Source organism: Accipiter gentilis, chromosome 6 (genome assembly GCF_929443795.1).
Source record: "Accipiter gentilis chromosome 6, bAccGen1.1, whole genome shotgun sequence".
Lineage (NCBI taxonomy): Eukaryota > Metazoa > Chordata > Aves > Accipitriformes > Accipitridae > Astur > Astur gentilis.
Window position 1 is genome coordinate 1,079,331 of NC_064885.1, and position 20,945 is coordinate 1,100,275.

The 20,945-nt window shown below is 39.7% G+C and overlaps 1 long non-coding RNA gene across 1 annotated transcript; it reads right to left on the reverse strand.

The window, feature by feature from the left end:
• Positions 1–1,538: 1,538 nt before the first annotated feature.
• On the reverse strand, positions 1,539–17,751 carry LOC126039167 (uncharacterized). Its single transcript, XR_007506230.1, has 4 exons — positions 16,996–17,751; positions 14,185–14,289; positions 5,105–5,228; positions 1,539–1,645 (listed from the first exon to the last, which is right to left on the reverse strand). It is a non-coding gene; the product is annotated as an uncharacterized LOC126039167 (long non-coding RNA).
• Between the last annotated feature and the right edge of the window lie 3,194 nt (positions 17,752–20,945).

Genomic DNA, 20,945 nt, shown 5'->3' on the forward strand with positions numbered 1-20,945 from the left:
TAGTAATTAGGGCAGGAGTCTGTCTTCATCCGTTGTAGCAGACAGAGGAAAGTAAAGAGAGGAGGGGGTCATGAGTTGGGTGTTTCTTTGTGAGCATATAACTTGTGATGAGAAAGATGAATAGAGCAAAAGAGAGAAGTTACTGTCAGTATCTACAATAAAAAAATGTCTTAGCAGGTTGGCAATCAGCTTGTCAGAGATTCTGTAGCCCTCGTATTAGCCAGGTGGCCAGTTCCCCACTTAGCCTGCCAAGTGAGTTGATCATCAGCTCGGAGCCAGACAGAGTGCCAGGTGGCCAGATCCATCACTCAGCATCCAATTAACAATGACACTGGTTCAGAGCCAAATGAAAGGCAGCTATGAGACAGGGAGAGGGAGCATCGCTGTACCACCAGTCCAGTCCCTATGTCAGGTCCAGCTGCCTTTAATTTCTCTAGAAAGCTTGATTTTTTTGAATCTTTGCTTTGAGTTGTTTTGGTTGGTTCGTTGGTTGTTTGGGTTTTTTTTTTCCCCAAGCAATAAAGCTGTCTAAATCTTTTGGATGTCTCCAGTATTATTCTTTTACAGCACTTCCTCAGTGCCTAAGAGCAGAACTGTGCGACACTGTACGTGGTGGGTCTGTCCATGCTAGACAGAAACTACCCAGGTCATTTAACTTCTGAACTGCGTTTGAGTGTTAACCCAATTTAGGGAATGTTAGCCCATGACTGGTACTGGCTATCTTGGCACAGGTGGATCTCACCTGATTATATCTGAATTACTTGGCAAGAAATGATCCTCCACTCAGTCCTCATCAAGAATTTTAGATAAAAGGGCAGTTTGTTTTTCATACTGTTTCAACATAATAGAGGCAGTTATCCTTTAAAGGCTTTTCCACTTCAGTGGATTTTGTAAGATGCTTTTTATTACATACACATTACTTAGGGGGTCTACTTTTCCCATTCTGTAAATCTGTCCCATATTTTCCATAGGTTTAAATGGGAGTGTGAAATTCAATGTTTGTTGTGATTATGTGGGTATAATCATGCATTTCCTAAGAAAGCTTTGGAAGACAATCAGGATTTCGGAGGTGGGATGACCCAGTGAAGTTGATAGTTCAAATGATCCTGTGTTTGTTGGGATAGCTGTTGTCCACATTGGGACTGTCTGGTGGTCCCCACATGAAGTGCACGTGGTCTTTTCTTGAGCCTTACTGGTCTGCCATAGGAGTGAAGCCAAAAATTAAAAATGGTTGAAGCCTTTTCCACTCCCTAGAAATCAGGTTGAGACATGTAAGTAGAGAAAATCTGTCTCCTTTATACACATATTGTGAATAAATAGAGGTCTTCAATTTGTAGTATCTTGCATTAAGTACTAGGGTATTAAAAAAAATTGGAGAAAGGGGAGTATTTAAAAATTCAGCTCTCTTTAGGCCTCTCTCGTAGTCTGAAAATAGCTTTCCACCTTTAGGCTGACAGTTAGGGCAAGATAAACACTTTTGAATGAAGCAAGCCGACTGGCCAAAAGTGAGATAACTGTTTATAGAAATAGAGCTATATATAGCCTGAAGGATACAGCAGTTCGAACTATAGTCTCCAGTGACTCATGGTCAACTCAGGGAAGGTGCTGTCACGGGAGAGGCTTGTCCAAGGGCTCGGAGCTGTTGCTGCAGTTAACAAAAATGAAAGAATCCAACAGAGAATGAGTGTCAGGGTTCTGTGGTTCTACCTAGGCAGCTACAAATAATAACATTTAAAACTTAGTTCCACAGGCCAGGTATCAGATTTGTCACATCTGACTGCTTCATTATATATTAGTACAAGGATATGCACATAAGAACAGTCAGCTACATCAAACAGAGACTGTTTAAAAAGAGATGGTGGTTATGTCACCTGATTGATGAAATACAAAATACCAGTGCTCATTTCAAGTTCTCAAATACTTGATTCGGTTAAATCTTGTAACACTTCTCTCTATTAGATTTCTCAGTGATAAGACAGGAATAGCAGTTTTGATCCATAACTCCTTAAAATATCCCAGCATTTTTGGATGAAGGAGTTAGTAACCGATGTATTATAATCTTAAATTGACTTAGAGTAGCTCTGTGACCTTGCGTTAGCCTCTCTCACCAGTTTCCATAGATGCAAAATGGAGCTAACAATGCTTAATTATCCACTTTATCTACTAAATAGGGTTAAGGCTAGGAATGTTATGGCCATTTAATTACTCTTTGTAATGAGCTCTGAAAACGCGTGACTAAGAACCAGTGTTGTTGGAGTAAATCGCATAGCTGGATAAACTTTGGGCGGGTGGGCTGGGGTGGGAAGGCTGCATGCGTCCGGAGGGTTGCGCAGCAGATGCAGATGCAGATGCAGATGCAGCGTGTCACTGCCAGCTCTGCAGTCCCAGCTCTGCACACCCGGTGATGGTGACGGCGTGCAGCGCTGGGCTGTCTCTGGTGGATTCCAGCGCTTCCTCGCCTCTTACGAAAGGGTGCAGTCTAGCGATTGCTAAGCATGATGCCAAGCTCCTTGCATCATCCGCTCTCCTCCCCCTCTCTCCACCACAGCTGTGATAGTAACAATTATGCTGGGAGGAGTGTGTCTATCTGTGGCGTTTCTACCCATTTGATCCCTCTCAGACAATCACATGGAGGTGGGGTTTCCGTCTGGCTTACGTGTCTGTATTTTTAAATAAGCCTCTCCTTGTGCTGCTGCTCTGCAGTCAACATACCACCAGACGGTCTCTGCGCTGTACCTTGTATAGTACAGTGTCTGCATCAGACGATAACAACTTGTGGCTTGCAAACTGCATGCAGCTTTTCACAGACGCCGCCTGCAAAGATCAAATACCCAGACACCCTGCTTGCCTCCAGAGCACCCCGCTATTCATCTCTCCCCCCTCCTTGACTGACCAGCCAATTGGCCATACGCAAGAAGGAGGGAGATGTTCTTTCCGTGCAAGAGAACTTGGAGAGAGAAAAGGATTTATTAGGTCGAGGTTTTAATTATCGGTGGCAGGACAGGGACTCCCAATAGAGGGCATGACAATTACCAAACTGACACTGCTTGCCTCCATCACCAAACACGCTGAGCCTCACGGCAGGCGTCAGTTCTGCCTTTTACTAGTACATGTTTACACAACTACTCCAGCAAACCCGAGGATATCCATAATCTCTGGCCAGTACACAATGAACAAGTAGAACAATTTTAGTCCCTGAAATTGATTTATTTTGAAAACCAACTTAAAATAACAAGGTTTTGCTTCTGGCTAGGTCCAGAAATGCTTCACTATCTTTGTGAAATACAAAGAAATGAGGGCTTTGTGCCTTTTCCCTATATTTTAATGTAACTGCTTTTAGAATACCTCCATCATTTTGGCCCAGAAGAAAGGTGTTTTCATGTCAGCTTCCTAAGGGCAGTTAATTAATGTGGTAGTATGCATGGATGAAAGCAGTGCCCATTCAGAGGAAAAAGGTAGAGAAAGTACTGGCCAGCTTTACATATTTCAAAACAAAAAGTCCCAGATAGGTCCTTCCCCAGATAATTTTTTTCCATTTTAATTAATTCTTCAATCTTTATTGATGTTTTTTACCAGCATCATCAGGCAGTATTTACATTTGTTTATTTTTATATTAGAATGTTGATGAACAACATGTGAAAGAACCAAACCAAAATGAGTTCAAAGATATTATCACTTTGTCATTAATGTAATTTGAGGCCTGTTTATCAACAATCTCACATTCTCAGATGCCAGTTGAAAATCTGCTGAAGGAACGTACAATTGGAATGGACCGTCTGTAATTGAGTCTAGTCAGCTGCCATCACAGGGGATCATATAATCCAGTTCATAAATGTCTGTGACACCACAGAATTCTGTGGGGGTTTTTTACCACAGGAAGATGAGAGTCTTCTCCAGGTTAGAAGAACCTCTCCTGAACTTTTCCTCTCTGGTGGTTCAAAATCCATACTGCCGGCAGGCGACTATCTCCTGGATAGGCGATAGGGAGTATTTTGCAAGACATTTTAAGGGTAAAATTATTTGCTTTGATTGCGGGTGCCTTTCACTGGCAGCACTACTAAATTCATGCTAATTCAGTATGCATTTGATATGTTAAGCCCTATATATTTCTAAGGGTGTAGCCAGCAATTTCAAATTTCCTTGCACCAGTCCCTCCATTGCCCCCCTTGACAGCCACATATCCATTATCTGCCAGGGTAGACATACCATTGCACATAATCTGATCCTAATGCAGCGAGTGCAGCTATATGTGCCTGGCAGCGTGCTCATAAAGGGCCTGATGAAATACAGAAAGCCCCTGCCAGTCACCATAAACAATGTTGCCCCAAGGAAATAAAAAATTGCCTGCCTGTTTTACACCCATGTGCTTTATAGATTAGAATATGGCTTTAGGTATTTAGGTGCTTTAAGCCTGACTGTAAGATTTTTTTTTTACCCCCATAATAATGAAGTTGAACTAAATGATCTATTTTCCAATATGCTACAAGGCTGATTAAATAGGAGGCTGGAAAAGGGGGTTTGGAGTCAACATTTAGCTTTGGGTATTCTTTTGTTTGTTTGTTATTTTTTTAACAGTGGGTTGGAGAAGATTACAAAACCTGAAATGACTATAAATAGTTTCCTGATTAAAAAAAAAAAAAAAAGGCAGAAGAGGACTTAATTTAAACCTTGCCCTAGGGAGCTGGCAGCTCAAAGCCAACACTGTGGACTTGTGTAGTAGAACTGTAATGAGTAATTCCTCACCAAAAGAAAATGAAACTCATCTAGTTGATTTTGCTTCACAGTGTACTTCTAGCCTAGCTGTTTATTGTGCTATTACCAACATATTTGGACTAGGAATTAGGAAACTATTATTTTTAATAGTAGTGCCTACCTAGCTCTTCTCAGCTTCAAAATACTTTCTTAGCACCAAATGATTTCTGCAACTGTCCTGAAATGGCAGCGATCTTCACAATTTTAATAGTATTTATCTGGGAAATACTAGTAAATGTTTCCTCCCAGCACACCTGGCAATAAGCAGCCTCCCTACGCATATATGTGTAACATATGGAGGTACATATGCACTTCATAGACACAGATGCACAGACAGTCTTGTCATGTGGACCTTGCAGTCCAAAGCCCTGATCTGGTGACGGTTCCTCGTCAGCACTCCCATGTCCTCCAAGATTCCCGTTGGCTTCACCAGTTCTGAACTCAGTTGCATGATTGGAGTCAATTGTAAAGTCATGCTCCAGAAAGTTGAGTAAGGAGTACAGCAGAGAGAGGGGGAAAAAAAAAAAAGATGAAAGTGTGTAGGAGTACAGCTGCTAACAGTGTAAGCAGGGAATGAGGGAGATAAATACGGAAAGGAGTGCGGCTCAGAATTGCTGAAGGATAAGAAGTAAACTTCCATGAAGCAAGGAAGGACAGCAGAAAATCCCTCCAGGTGATTCTGAGTTATAAGGAAGAGATTCGCTTTGGCAAAAATATGACAAGTTTGGGTGGAAAAAAACTATTTTAGTCGTGGTATTTGGCATGGGCCATGGTAACAGACCCCATTGTTGGAAGGGCTGATAGAATGCAGGCTGGAAGAACCAGGGAGTCCCCCTCCTGTAGGTGAGGCAATGGAAAGCAACAGCAATCACTACTGAAGCGTTTAAATTACAGTATGAAGTTACTTCAGGTCCTATAATTTGTATTTGAACGATTATATGATTTAGGAATTTAAACTCTCTATCTTTGGCTGTGTCACACAACACTAGAAGTCCTGATCCATTTGGGGGGTCCTGGATTTACTTATAGCATTAATGTTAGTTAATAAATGTAGTAACACTGATATCCTTGTTTTTTATCTGTAAGACTTACATGGGAAGGAAGCTTAAATGTCCATTATTGATAGCTGGGTAGAACAAGGCAGAAAGGACCCGGTAAGGCGTTAGAGCAAGTCAGGAGAGACCAGCCTACTGCTTCCCAACTCCCACAGTGTGACCTCTAGACAAGCTCTTTCCATTCGTCCTAGCACTCAGCTTTTCTGACGAAATCTGGCAAAGGATCAGGCAAAGCATAATGGAAAAGCTGTTGCATACTGCAAGCGACAAACCCCAAAGCATTTTGCATTTATTTTTGTTGCATTTGGAGATGTACTAGGTAATCTAATATGTCTTTTATGTCTTATCTTGTATTGTTTCTAGCAAGATTGTTTAGTGAGCATGCCACCTTTAGGCATTATTGATGAAAAACATTTGAAAATGGAACCTTAACAGGCTGCTTCTTAAGAAATATGAAAGCACAGATAATGCTTACAGCAAATCTAGGGCTACATTGCCAGCCAGCACAAATAGCTGTGATTTACTACCTGCTGAGTTATGCTTACTGAGGATGTAGTCCACTAAAGGCATGCTGTGCTTAAATTTTCTTAATTTAAGACTTTACGTATGAACATATGGTAGAAATACAATGAAGCAGTTTGGAAATATTGGTGGAAAATAATACATCTTTACTTATCCCTATTTTCTTATTTACACATCTGTGCAACCATAAATAACATATAAATGTGTTTGTTTACATCCATATTGCATCTTATATCTGTTAATTAACAGGTACAAAATAACCCTGTCTCTGCCTAGTGCATTAGGAATTGTAGAGGGTTTTTTGACTCACTAATTAATGTAGATTTTTTATCTGTTGAGAACAGGGTTGAAAGTGGACCTAGCAAAAAATGCCCTGTGGTTGGTGTTTTTACTGTTGTTCTTTAGGGAATACCATCCAAAATGTTTCAGCACTTACTATAGTTTGCCATCTCTGCTAAGTAGTATACAAAATTATATATAAATATATAATTATACATTAATTTAACTATATATACACTTAAATCTAGTTTTACAGCACTTTGGGGAAGATGGGGATAACTCTGACCTAATTTTTCACTGAAGTGATTAGTAGTTCTATATGCCTCAAACTGAAATACATTAAAAGGTGCTGCCTTGTTAAAGTTTTATCTCTGGTGATCAAGTTTCTTTGAGAAGTCTACAGTTAACCACTCAAAAATAGATTCACTAACAGTCACTAAGTAATGTCTGAATATTTAGGTCAGTGGTTCTTCTCATTTCTAGTTTTCAGCTTTTGGGACGGAACCTGGTGCAGGTAGTCACTGATTTGAACTCATTTCTGTTTCCACTTAAGTGTGAATTTTGTCATGAACTTCAGCGGCCAGGACTTTTTGTAAAGGCTTTATCTAAAATGATTTTTACAATCTGTTTCCTCTGATCTGGGGGAAATGTTTGCAGTATTGTTCACTTTCTTTAGGAGTTAGAGGGGAACAAATACAGATACCGGATTGTCAGATTAGAAGTTACTGTAACTTTGATTTTCAAGGTGAGAGAAATATATCTATTGGTTTTTTAACCTATTATTAAAAAGTCTTCAACATGTCTGGAGAATCACTGCTACAGGTCCTTGCAGGCCAGCTGCCATGTTGCTTACCACTGACACCTTTCAGAGCTCCGACTGGAGAGGTCAGTAATCCTAACACTGCAAAGCCACTCCCTTGGACTTTGGTATGTTCACATCTCCTCTTCCCAAGTTGCTGTGCAACCTGCAGAAGGACACTGTTAAAAGGCAGTGTTAATGACACTTGCTCAGATTATCTTTCAAGCTTAAATGTAGCAAAATTTCAGCGTTGTTTCCACTGCAGTTGCGTGTTTCGGGACTGATGTATACCTTGCTTCTGTTCAAGTCCAATTGTTTTGGTTAGTTAGGAGTTCTTTTGACTGAAATGTCAGTGTAAACCCAAGATGTTTTAGGTTTTCTGGCATAAATTCTTTTCCTTCCTTTTCTGCTATGTCAACTAGATCTGGACTTGGGGATTTGCTGAGCTTTAACAATCCCATTATAATCAGAGCAATGCAATTTGCCTGTAGACAAGCTCTTAATGTCATTTGCAGTGATTATACCTGTGTTAAAATTACAGTATTGGTTCAGAGGAATCTAATTATTTTAAATAATTATTTCAAAATAACTGTAAAACAAATTGGTCATCCATTTTCATAAGATTGCTTCAAATATCTTTTCTTCAAATACCTTTCTTCTCCTCTTTGATGTATTGATATTATGAGGCCTCCTTGTTCTGTCTCAGTGACTGTCAAGTGCAGCCAAACTCAGCTCGCTTCAGTGTTATGACTATATTGTGCACATCTGGCTAAGCAGAGATGTAATCGATCTGCTCTGAGCTGCTGCGAGAGATGTGTTTGATGCTCAGTCTTTCCTGGAGCATGAGGAGCACTGAACTGCAATCAGCAACCATTCACCACAGAGCGAACGGAAGGCCAGCAAGCCGGCTGTCGCAGGGGCCGTGCAGAAACCCGGTATATCACCGCAATGAAGTCTGAAAGGTGACCTTGCAGCGGCAGGTCTCCTGCCCTGGCTTGGAGTCCCTTTTATGAGCGCTGGTCTTAAAGGGTGTTGTTCTTTGAGATAAAGAGCTTATAATGAAATGGTTCCATATAATGTCAGTTGGATAATTAAATGGGTTTGTATTTTAGGTTGAAGAAGTGTTGAAAAATTGTGCTGTTAATTTTACAGTAGGAAATAAATGCACAGAAGTACATACCATCAGGAAAATGGACCTGATCCTCATTTCATTTATTCTAGTGTGTATCATAGACTGAAAAGCAGTTACCACCATTTTTTTTAATTTTTTTTTTTTAGTTATGAGGGCTGGTAAGAATCAGGTCTGTTGTTTTTAATTTCAAAGTTGTTTTCTAGTGCTTATCTTAATTTCCAAAACAAACCCTAACGCATATGTTAAAAGAACTTTGTCTAGATTGTTTTTATATGTGATTTTGCCACTGGCTGTTTTGTTGCCATTAGTGGGACATTCAAGAGAGATTTTTTTTTGGTCCTGAGCATCATTATTGAGTATTTCTGTATTTGCTCCAAGATAACTACCCTGTCCCTGTACAGGAAGGAGTTAGGAGCTAGCATTTCAGGTTTCTGTTTTGTACTGCCTGCGACTGGCTCTCCTTGCAATATAGTTGGGACCTTGCCAAAATTGAGTTTTATAAAAGTATGATTCACATCACCTGACTGGTAGAGTTGGATTTTTTTTTTCTCCTGGATTTTCCATTTTCATTTTATGCTCTTTGGCTCAGATTCTCCATTACCTTGCACCTTGTTCAATGATTTTATGCTTATTCTGGCTGGTGGTGCTAACACCCTTCAACCTTTGCCAGTGCAACTTTTCTCACCCTTTTGAGAAACAGATCTTCTGGCCTTTAACCCTACAAAGAGGAACATTAGTTTAGTTTATCTGTTTTCTGTAGTTTGATACTTGATACTTGAAGACTTTAGGAGATAAAGAATAAAAGTTTCCCTTTCTCCTCTCCTAATTCAACAGTGTATCTTGACAGCTCCTGATTTGGGACATTTTGTGTAGCTGTGACTCTGGACACGTTTTGATCAGACAGAATCAAATTTGGAATTGAAGATCTCAAGGCATCTGTTGTCTGCACTGAAAGCCAGCCAGCTCTGACACGTCTTTATATGGGCTGTCCATGGGAGGGAGACAGTGAGCTATGCCGGGGGTGTGGAAAAGGTGCTTTCCATCCCTGGGAAAAATCGCAATGTAGCTGGGGCTAATTCAGGAACGCTTTGCAGGATGCTGGAGTCTGCATGCCGGTTCTGCGTGGAAATTCGCAAATGGCATGGGACATGACTTTACTGTCAGGAGAGGAGTGAAATTGAGAACACATGAGTTGCTATCAGATTCATAAATTAATCACTAAAAAAGAAAAAAAGAAAGTATTAAGCCAGGTACTTCTTATACCATATACTGGATAGATATGTGAGACTTGAGCAAATGCTTTCAGCATCTGAAAATATTATCGCTATGTAGTGTGCTCAGATTCATCCTGTCTTTAAAAATTTTCTAATGCCAAACAAATGCTGTTTGGGTTTATGTATTCAGACTAATAGTGACATCCAGTGGCTGATCAACCCAACCACAGGGATGGTAACAATCGTTTCAAATGGAGCGTCCAGAAGCGATGAGCTTATGTTGATTTAGATCAGATGGTGTTTGTAGTAAATGTGTGTAATATGCCACCTCCAAGCCTTTTGTGACGGCCAAAACCTTGCTGCCTCCACTCTTGTTCTTCTGGGAAGATGGCAGTGAAACTGCACAGTGTCTAGACGAGGAATTGCTGTGTGTTCTCCTGTGGTGGTGGGCAGCTTTGGACAAAAATTGACAACTGGTTTAAAAATCTCATTTTATCTCTCTGAATGAGTCTTAGTAAGTGTGTAAGCACTTTGGACATAAGCAAAGCTGATGGCTGTTCTGAGAGCTGCCTAGGCACTGGGGAATACGCAGGGCTGCAACAGCAGTAGTGGCTTAAATTGTGGAAGATTGTTTTGTGTGCTCATGAGTCCTCCAAAACCTTTAAAAGGAAACCACATTAAGAAAATACGCCTAGTAGAACTGGTAGTGCAGTGTCATAAGCAGGGTTAGGGTTTCTCTGTGCCCCTAGAGCATCTGATCAGATTATGTCATAATGGAAGGTTTTATTTATTACTGAGATGTTATTTACTACTGGCCTTGCGCCCAAAGACAGCAACTGGAGCTACTATTGTGAAGACTGACGGCTGCACCCATGGGCATGCCACAGGTGAAGAATAATCCATGGCTCATTTGTGATGGCTGCAGCACCCTTCCTGATGGTAAAATGCAATGGTGGGGTCAAAGTTTGGCATTTCCTAAACCAGTCATCCTTTTATCTTACTGCTTAGTTTCTTGAGAGTGGATTTGTATTTTGTTTCCCAGAGTGGTCTGCAAGTTAAAGGAGATTTTAATGATGCACAATTCACAGAGCTTTAGGATGTTAATTACGATAGCAATACTATGTTCTAGGAACAAAACAAGATATTTCAGAGAAACGTTGCATAAAAATGGTATCATCTCCCAGAAGAAGTCTTCTGATACTAAGCATACAAATAGCTTGATAGAATAAATGGCTGCTTCCAGCGTGAACAGAACTAATTTTAGACAGGAGTGCCTAATGTGCCTGTCAGTACTTAGAAATGAATGATTAAGGATAAAAATAGATTTATTATGTTTTCACTTGCATTGGGCCTCAGATCTGCAGGAAATATGGTATCTACTTGCTGAAAACACCCGTGTAAGACTGTCCTAATGTATTCTGAAAATGATTTCACAGTGTCCATTGAGCACAACTAATTGCATTGTCACAGTTGTAAATGTTTCCAGTCCTGGTTGCAATTACAAGAAGCACCTGGTAAATTTGTTTTGACTTTACTGTCTTCTGGTTAACTTGAAAGTGTCAGGTGGTATAAGTCCTATTTTGTGGTAAACTTCATTTTCCTCTAAGAGGCTGCCAGTGAACTGCACACATGATGAGAAATCTACTCTGTAAATTGACCTGAACACAGATGTTATTTTTTCTTCTTTGTACTGTACATAGCAGAGCTGCAGAGGCATTGCCACTCCTCTCTGTTCCAATCTCTTTTGGAGTCTGGAAGCCCAGGTCCCCTCACTGGTACACTGCAGGAATTCCACCAGCATCACTGGTGTTGCATGGTGGAAACCCGCGTAAGACTGCACTGAAAGCACTTGAAATGTGAACCAGTACTTTATCATCTTAGCTGCAACGGGCATTGGAAATACAACTTGATTTTGCTCACTATGAGCATATCAATAGCACAGGCTTTCATTCGTCTACTTAGATTAGACTTTCTTATAGAAAGATGCATGAGATGCACATTCCAGAAGCACGTATTAATGAATGTAAAAAAAAGGTATTTTCCTTTAAAAAACTTAACTTCATGTGATGCCAATAAAAGGAAATAGGTTTTTTCCCCCTCAAACGTTTAGTTTAGTTTAGTTTAGTTTAATTAATTTCCTGTATAATTGAATTTGTGATGACAGTATCCATTCAGCAAAAATTTTTCTTCTGAAATAATTCTATTTCACTTGCATCTGTCTTGTGGCTTAATTTCTAACAAATATTACCAGAAATAATATATTTAAAAAATCGTAGTACCAGTAATATAAAAATATTGCCACAATATTATTGGAAGCCTTGAACATGTACACTTGTAAATAATATACGCTTCACAAGACTGAAGCATGCCTATGGCAACTCCACCATAAGCATTCTCAAGGTTTAGCAAAAAATCTTTTTCAAAATACCTGACAAGAAGGTACCTCTATCACCCCTCCTCAAAGGGCCGAATGATTTCACTCTTTTTGTAGGCACATAATTTATCCAAAGAGGGCCAAAGAGTTAACAGATCTTGTAGTTAAGTGCTTAATTAGCAACTAAAGAGTAAAGGCAGAAAAATTCAGTTCATTATTTGTCATGGATACAGAGTACATATCACTTTACTATGTAGAGTAATACATTTATATTAAGACTTTACACTTTCAAGGTTCACAGGTCAAGATTAATCAGTTGTGACCTTGGAACACAGCTCTTCTCTTCATGAAGTAAAAGCTGAGTAAGGGAATCTGAAACGAGGGGTCCATACGTTTATATATAGCTCGATCTGATTGAATGGTTAAAATGTAATTGAGCAGCAAAAATAACATTCCTTTGCAGAGGAAGAATTAAAGACCTTTGGAAAAAAGAGAGGTGAAATACAAGTAATTTTTCAGTGCAAGTGACATTATGAATTAATCTCTCACATGACTGAGGTTGATGGTTATAGTGTTCCTTTCTCACTCTAATTCTTTCTCCAGAGCCCTTCTTCCTGCTTAAAATATTCAGCCAAGAAAGATACAAATATCAACATTTTAAAACACCAGGTGCTTTGGTAACAAAATATTTGCTGCCAAACAGAATACATGTTTGTTTCTACATAACATTTTTATTTACAAAAACTTTTAATTTTTTACCTACTTTATCTGTTTTGTAGTAGCAAAGCAGAATATAACTTGATAATAGGTTGTTGCAGTCACTCTAGCAACGTTAAACATCAAGCAAAGGTGCCTCGAAAGTAAGGACCAGTTTCTCTGCATCTGAACTCTGGACTTTGCAGGAGAGCAGGGCTCCTGTCTCAGCTTCTTGGCCCTGAGTTTACAGATCTCTGTATGTGTTAAAGCTGAAGAGGAACAACTTTGATTTATATCCTGACAGTGACTTTTCAGTGATTTTTTATGTAAATAAACTGTCCTCTTTTATGGTCCCCCCCTTTTTTTATACCCACCAAAGCATCTCAGAACTCTACCTTACTGCACCAACGCAGTTTCCCTTCAGAAGGGGAATTCCTCACTCACTGTTTCTGGCTGGTTGAAGGTTATTTCATGCTACTTGTCAGGCTTGGCACAACAGACGTTCTTGACCTGATAGTTTTGATGATTTTTATTTGTGACTCTGGAAACAAAAAGCCTTTATAGTTCCATGCATAATACTGGCATGAAAGTCTGTGTTCTGCTTGTGGTCTGGCTGCAGTGATGCTATTCAAATTGTTGTACTCAGCTCTCCTTACAATCATTTTAAAATTGTCCACTCTACAGTTTAGCAAATCTTCACCTATTTCAACAGATGTAGAAGCAATTCCAAAAAAATAGTATTTTTGCTTAGTTGCGTAGTTTTCTCTGCCCTACTCTATTCTACACATTATCCATTAAGGTTTACACATGCCTGCATAGAAAATGCATGACTGTTACCATGAAGAGTAATTATTTTGAGCCACCTTTCTTCCTATTACCTTCAGGTTTTATGAGCTTCTCTGCCAAGACTAATCAGTATGTAAACCTCAGCATGTTTGTAGCTAGTTTCATCTTTTTATATTAAAAGTTGTAGTTCATAGCTTCCAGGTCTCATAATTTCATCACAGCTTTCATGATATTCACCTTTTCTTTAACTTCTGCAGGCAAGTTTTTTTTTATTTTAAATATTCTTTTTGGTTTTGCAGTTGTTGATTAAAGCTTGCAAATATGACCCTACAGGCTTGAAGATTTCTAGGGACATTACAAAGCACAAAAGTGTAACCATTTAAAATTAGGTACTATTTTAAAGCTTAACTCAAGAAAGTCTTCATCCTGATTCACAGTTTTGGAATTGCAGGACTGTATCTAATCTACTGCTCATTCTCTCTATTATTTTATATTGATGTTCCAACCCAGAGAAAGGAATTAGGAGACACCCTGTCATGGTTGTTGGTAGCCCTGGAGTAGCCCAGCTGTGGTACCTTCACCTCCAGCAGTACACAGTCTGCTTCAGTGGTGCAGATCACAGACCTGCCTCAGCACGTGGGGATGTCTGGCAGCACCAGCATTGCCAAGGGTGACAGTCACTGAGAAGAAGAGAAGTCAGAAACAGAGTTGCAGCAATTTCAGTTCCCATTTCTTGTGCCTAGCACCATGCTTTACAGCTTGATGTGCAGTTTTTACATTGATAAGTATTGTTTGAACCTGAACTAGGATTTCTACTGTCTTTTTATAAATCCACTGAATCATTTATATTTGTATTAAGGTTTGTAATCTTGTTTTTGAAAAAGGAGCACTGACCTTTGGCCTATGTCATTTGCCAGACTTCCTCTAAGCTATGCCATCAGGTATTTCGGGGATAATGAGGTGGAACAATTTATTAATCTGTCATCCCTGAGCAAATGAGTTACATTTGTTTTGAAGCCTTAATGTAGTGGTCATAGGTTAACCATCTTGTAAAATCCCTTAGGCTTTTCTTTTCAGGTATGAATAAACTAGGATCCTACTGACTTACCATATATCAAGGAAAATAATGGGTGAAATCCATAATTAGTGTCAAAACTTTGTGGATTTTCATAGGGTCAAGAATTCACTGATGGCTTCAATGCTGCAATTCATTGCACCTACAGAGCTCTATACTGACTTGAGAAGAATTCTATCCAGCACCACAATTTGCAGGTTCATGATCTAAATTGACAAATATGTTCACCTGGTTTTGACCATAGAGCAGTCAGTGTTTTCAGACATCATACCCATAATTAAGACAATTATTGAACTGTTGATTTTTTTAATCTATACTTTTATAGCCTTACGTATCCTTTACTACAAATTTTATTGTAATTCACATAAAAATAGCTGTGGCATTGACTCGCAGATCTTTAGTGTTACTCAACAATTTGGAAATTATCTCAGAAAGAATAGAGTTTGCTTTTAACATAGGCTCAATTAATACAATAAAATACAATTCATCCCAATACACATTTAAATATTCATGCTGTGCACAAGGGGATAATAATTACGTAGTGTTGGCTAGCAAACTCTGGAAAGTATAGTTTGCCTCAATCTTAAAGCAGATTTGTTCAAAGTATTATTTTCAGTATTTATTATTTTTTGTAAGAGAGCACTGATGACCCAGTGTTTGATACCAGCTGTCTTACTTGACATTTTTTCCTATTAATAATCATGAAGAATTTTATATGTGGTGGACATTTGTGGACAAGCATAATTCTTACTGTCCTCTTCAGGACTAAATTTTCTAGTAGGTAGTAGGTCTATTCCGGTGTTGAGAATTTAACCAAAAATCCCACCAGAACATTTGATGCAAGATTATTGTCATGTGCAGAATGCTTCTGGTCACCTAACTTCTGGTCACAAGATCTTACAGGTCATGCTTTTGGTAGCTGTAAGCGTGAATTTCTTCAGAACAGCTATTCCAAAGTAAGTGTTCTTAGTTGAAGCACAGGAGCTGTTTGTATATGAGGTCAGTGCGAAACTGCTACTCCACAACTAGAATACGAGGGCAAGAATTTTGAATCAATGAAGTCTCCAGTTAAGCCTGCTTGGCAGTTCTGTATGTATTTGTTCTGCATAGAAATGCAAATTTACCATTTGAAAAATGCAAGTATTTGCAGATGAATTGAAATACCATTGTACTTTCTTTCTGAACTTCAAAGCTCTTTTTCATCATCCGTCACACACACACTTGTTTCTGTTTAACATTTTCAGCTAGTATGTGCATAAAGAAAATTTCATCATGAAAACACCTGCTACAAGTGTGTTCTGTTACTCTCAAAGCATGTGCAATTTGAACAGTATGTTATAATCCTGGATTAGCTTCCCTCTCAGCAGATGCTCACTAAACTGCTGTATCCCGTCTAGACCTTGTGTCCCACATGTTCTTGGCTTGCTGAGTCTGCACAGAAACATTTTCTGTTGGCTCTGGGCCTCTCATCATGCACTCCAGATGCAAACCAAGTGTCTGATACCGCTTTTGGCAATGGGACCTACACAGTCTGGTTGCTTAGGCACTATCATTAGTCCTTGCTTTCTAAATCTTTCGTAACAGCTATTGAATATACTCATAATATTTCACAACTGTGCACCCTCTACTTCACAGTTTTCTTTGAAACACTAACAATGGAGAATATCAGCACATTTATGTGCTAATGGCCCAGATAGCAGACGTGATAAAGAAACATATAAAAACCTAGAGAAACTTAACAGAGATCCTTATTTCATTTTTCTTATGTGTCCAAAAATCAACAAAGATTTTGTCAATGTCTTTTGACCTTCTACATGACCTAGTTATCTTTTAGTCTAGAACTATCGTCTCCCCTTTGCCTTTCCGTAAGTCTTCTTTCCAGAATACCACTTGGGTAACTTTTAACTCCTTTATTAGCTAAGCTGCTGCAAGGACAGCAGCCCACCTAAAAGAATTAATTCAATGGGGAATTATGCTGCCTACTGTCTGCAGATTTTCTCATCTGAAGAGGTGATTATCCTGTAACAGCCTCTGACCACTCTACATTTGCCATCCATTGACAGTGCTATAGGAATCACAGTTAAATGATAAGGCATAATTTTACAATCATCTCACCCGCTCTTTTAAAATCAAAATACCCCTTGCAATTAGAAGCTGACACATGCAGCCATATGCTGATTTGTCACATAGTGCGATATGTCCTTCTTTAGGATTTGCTTTTTGGAAAATAAATCTACAGATCCCCTCATCTGAGTTGACTCTCCACAGAGCAGCTGCAGCAAGTCAGTAATGTCCTTACAGTCTCACTTACTATTTTTCCATTTGTTCTTCTGTCTGTCTTCCGACGTGCCATGTCAGTTTTGGTGGTCCGCTCTTTTATTTTTTCTGAGAAGATGAAGAACCAAAAAGTCACTGTCTTGCATTGTACTCGCATCCATCTCTCGTCCCAAATAAACTGAAATATTCACCGGTTCATGTGCATTCTCTTCCCCATTTGAGTTGAACAGAGGGCAGAGCTAACAGCCCTCACGGTCCTCAGCCTTTACCGAGAGTGCTCTGTGGGCCCGTATTTCTCCCACAAGCTGTCATCTGTCTTGCCCACTTGCATGCAGTTGTCCATCTCGGCAGGACTTTTTTTCACGTGCTCTGAATCTGAGGTGGATCCAATGCAGCTGCTCCTTTGCCAGGATCAAGCTACAGCCTGTTTCACAGTCCACGTTGCAGTGAAGTAAGATTAGAGCTTTACCCACCTGATTGCCCACAGCAGTGAGTACTCCCGCAGTGCAAACTATTATTTCTCATTTTGGCAGTCTTCTGGAGTTACTGTGAATCTATAAAACTGTCTGTAGTGTCCACTGAGATATGTCATGATGCCTGTACCGCAAAAACGTCCTCCCTGTTTCAAATCCAAATTAATTATTATCTACCCCAACCTTCCCCATCATAATTCACATAGTCTCTCTTCAGCCCTCATAGGCCAAGCCAAACATCTTGAAATTTGAGATTCTCTCTCATTTACCCCAGGATGGATCTTGTAGTGTTTGCCCAGATTTAGCACAGTCTGTTCCCCAAGTTTCAAGAGCTGATGAAGCTGCAGTTCCTCTGTTAATCTGTCCTGGGTCACCTGAGTACAGGTTGTCTTTCATAGACATTAGTCAGCTTTATCATTGTTGGGGGAAGCAAAGTATTTTACTCCATAGAAACAAATAATCGGAAACTTAAGCTAAAATTTGATTCATCACATTGTTTTCCTCTCTTGATATAATCTAGAATCATATTAGAAGTGACTGATATAATAGAAACTGGATACCATGCTGGATCAGACCACCCAGTTCAGTATCCTACAGCTATTTAATTTCTTAATTTTTTTTGTTGTTTTTCTTATAATGGGAGCACATCTGTTAAAATGCAAGACCTGAAACTTCACTGGGAGCAAAAAAACATTGTATCACACTAGTGATCAGAGAAGCTGCCAGGGATAGAGTTCAGTTCTTCAGAAACATTTTCTGTTCCTGCCTTACTCATTGCAGAGTTTCCAGCTTCCAAAGCAAAGTACACAACCTGCAGGCAAGAGTGTATTTGTTCACAAGAAATCTGATTTAACCCTAGTCCAGTTCCTCCTGTGGATGGAAGGACACATGTACAAAATGCAGAATGTTTATGATTTACAGCATATACACACAGTCAGAAAAGTCTGTGTATCTGGCACCTCAAAGTTTTGTTTATACCCCAGATGTGAAGAAGAGATAACCATGAATCTAAAGAGAGTGCAGAGTTGAGTTCATTGCTACAGTTCAGTGATGAATATGGTGGGATAATCTATCAGCCCAAGGTTTTACCTGGAATTAAAAAAAAAATAGTAACAAACTTCCAGGTTAAGCCTGTGGGTACAAAATACGTGATGACCTAGCCCAGTGCAAGCAGATTGATTAAATCCTGTATGCAAGTGCTTGAATATCAGACAACTTGCGTTTTAAATATCCAATTCAAATACGCGCAGCTTATATGAAGAGTACTACCTATCATATTTGGGACAGAGAGAAAGTCTAAGTTACGATATTGCTGACACCACTATTGTACTGTGATTAAAATATGGCTTTTGATTAGTAAACAGATGGATTTTGATCTGCATCACGAGCCTGAATGAATTTGTTGCCAGTTCTTGAAGAGATTTGTGTTCTTGGAATCAAACTACCAAACAGTAACAGATGTGAGTACATTGAGCTGTCAAGAGCTTAATGAAGTAAAACCGAGATCACTAACCAGTTTTAGAGAAGGGTTAAGGGGATCCCTTTTTGAAAGCTAATTATTTAGGACAGCACACCTGTCATTAGGCAGCAGAAGATACCAAAAATTAACCATTGTCTCGCATGAATTCTCTCTCTGCCACATGTGGTTGAAATGATAGACAGAGTTGTAGCTCAAAATTAATTGAGCTTTCAAATCTGGAAAAAGTGGGAGAAAAAAATTGATCTAGGGTTATTAAAAACAGTTGAAATCACTAGCACAGCATGCCTTCCATTATCATGAAACATTGCCTTTTAATTCTTAATATTATAAAGACATTTTGGTCCCCAGAACACTGATAGTTAAATCCAGCACAGTAAATGCAACTCCACGGAGACACCTGCTTTCAGCATGGTGTGCATGGTGTGGCAATACACAGAAGAGCATGGCCTCGCAGGGAAGGCGATGGGCAGTGCAGGAAAAACACGAGTTTCTGGGTCTGCTCAGGCCTCTGACTGTGGGCAAGTAACTCAGTGGTGAATCTGGAAGAGTAACACTTCCCCTGTCTACCTGGTCTGCGCAGCCTGTGAACTCTGATCTGGCAAAAGCTGTCGTAGTGTTTGGATAGTGCCCAGCATAACTGGGCCTTCATTCAACCGACGGCTTTCGGGATTGATGTTGTGACACTGTGCCAGTGAGCAGAGATCAGTTATATGTGTAATGCCTTTGTTACGTTAGTCTGAATGAAGCGTGAGCTTCATTAGTAATTATATTTCAACTTTGGCAGTGCTTTGATGACCCAGGCCATATTGTTCAGTGAAGGCAGGAGCTGCTTCTTTCACTGACCTAAAGATGTAAACACAAAGTCACAGTTAAAACTTTGAAGATGCTGTCTATTGCTTTTTGTCCCAAGTGAAATGTGATGTAAAAGCTAACCCATGGGGTCAGGCCCGCAGAAGGGCCCAGAGTGCCCCCTCCGAATCTCGCAGTGCACCAGCTGCTCGGTGGCAGCCTCCTCTCGCTTCATGCGAAGCAGGAGGAGCACCAGCCAACGTGGCTGGGGGGGGTAAATCACCTTCGAGCAAGGGACACATATTTGCAGAGCTTATTTGATCCTTCTAGTGTGAACAATTTAGGTTAATCACCAATCTTCATTAATCTTCTTGCTCTTGTAAAAATAACCATTGTGAGAAATCAGTATCTATCTGCTGAATTAAAATCACCTTTTCTGAGTACTTTCCAGTGAGTGGTGCTTCCCATAGTCGTGCACGGAAGAAACATGATCTTTTCCAGTTCTGATTTTTTGAGGGTGTGCAGGGGTGTTGGGCATGAAGCCATCTAGAAAGATACATAGCTGTGAAATAATGCTTCTGTGTAAATCAAAATTCTGCTGACAGAAAATGTAAGTTAAAATTTGTGTCTAAAATAATCTTGTCTCAGTGGAATCCATCAAATCCATATTTCCAGCATGTCTGCATTGTTCCTGTGGAGGCTGGTGACCATGCCAGTGTCTGCCTGCGGCCGGGAGGGCTCTTCATGGTAATGATGGTCTCAGGGGCATGACTCTGTACAGGTTTCTGTATACGAGTAGTTTTACTCGTGTGACTCACACTATTAAAATCAAACACCTACTGCTGGCAAATATAGAGGCTTTAAAACACAGGCATGTCAAAGAGACACAATGGCTGGCTGGCAGTGAAAGTGTGGAAAGGAGAGAAAAATCTTTGTTAGTGTCTCTTTCTGTGGTATACGAAGGATGCACATTTCTGACCTCAAGGTTCCTTTACAGAAAAGCAGGTTTATAAGTCTTAGGAGATTGCTGTATTTTTACAGGAGATTTGGGTGAATGTGTAACTGCCTCCATAGGAGCTTTTTATCATTTAGCATCCTACTGATGTCTGGTTTCCCTCTCCACAGGAGTCCTGCCCCAAAATGATCGTAAATTACCAGGCAGAAATCTTTGATCACTTGCCAATTATTTCTCTTCCTTTCAACGTGTAAAGCTCTCCATATGAGGTAACTCTGGTAACTTCA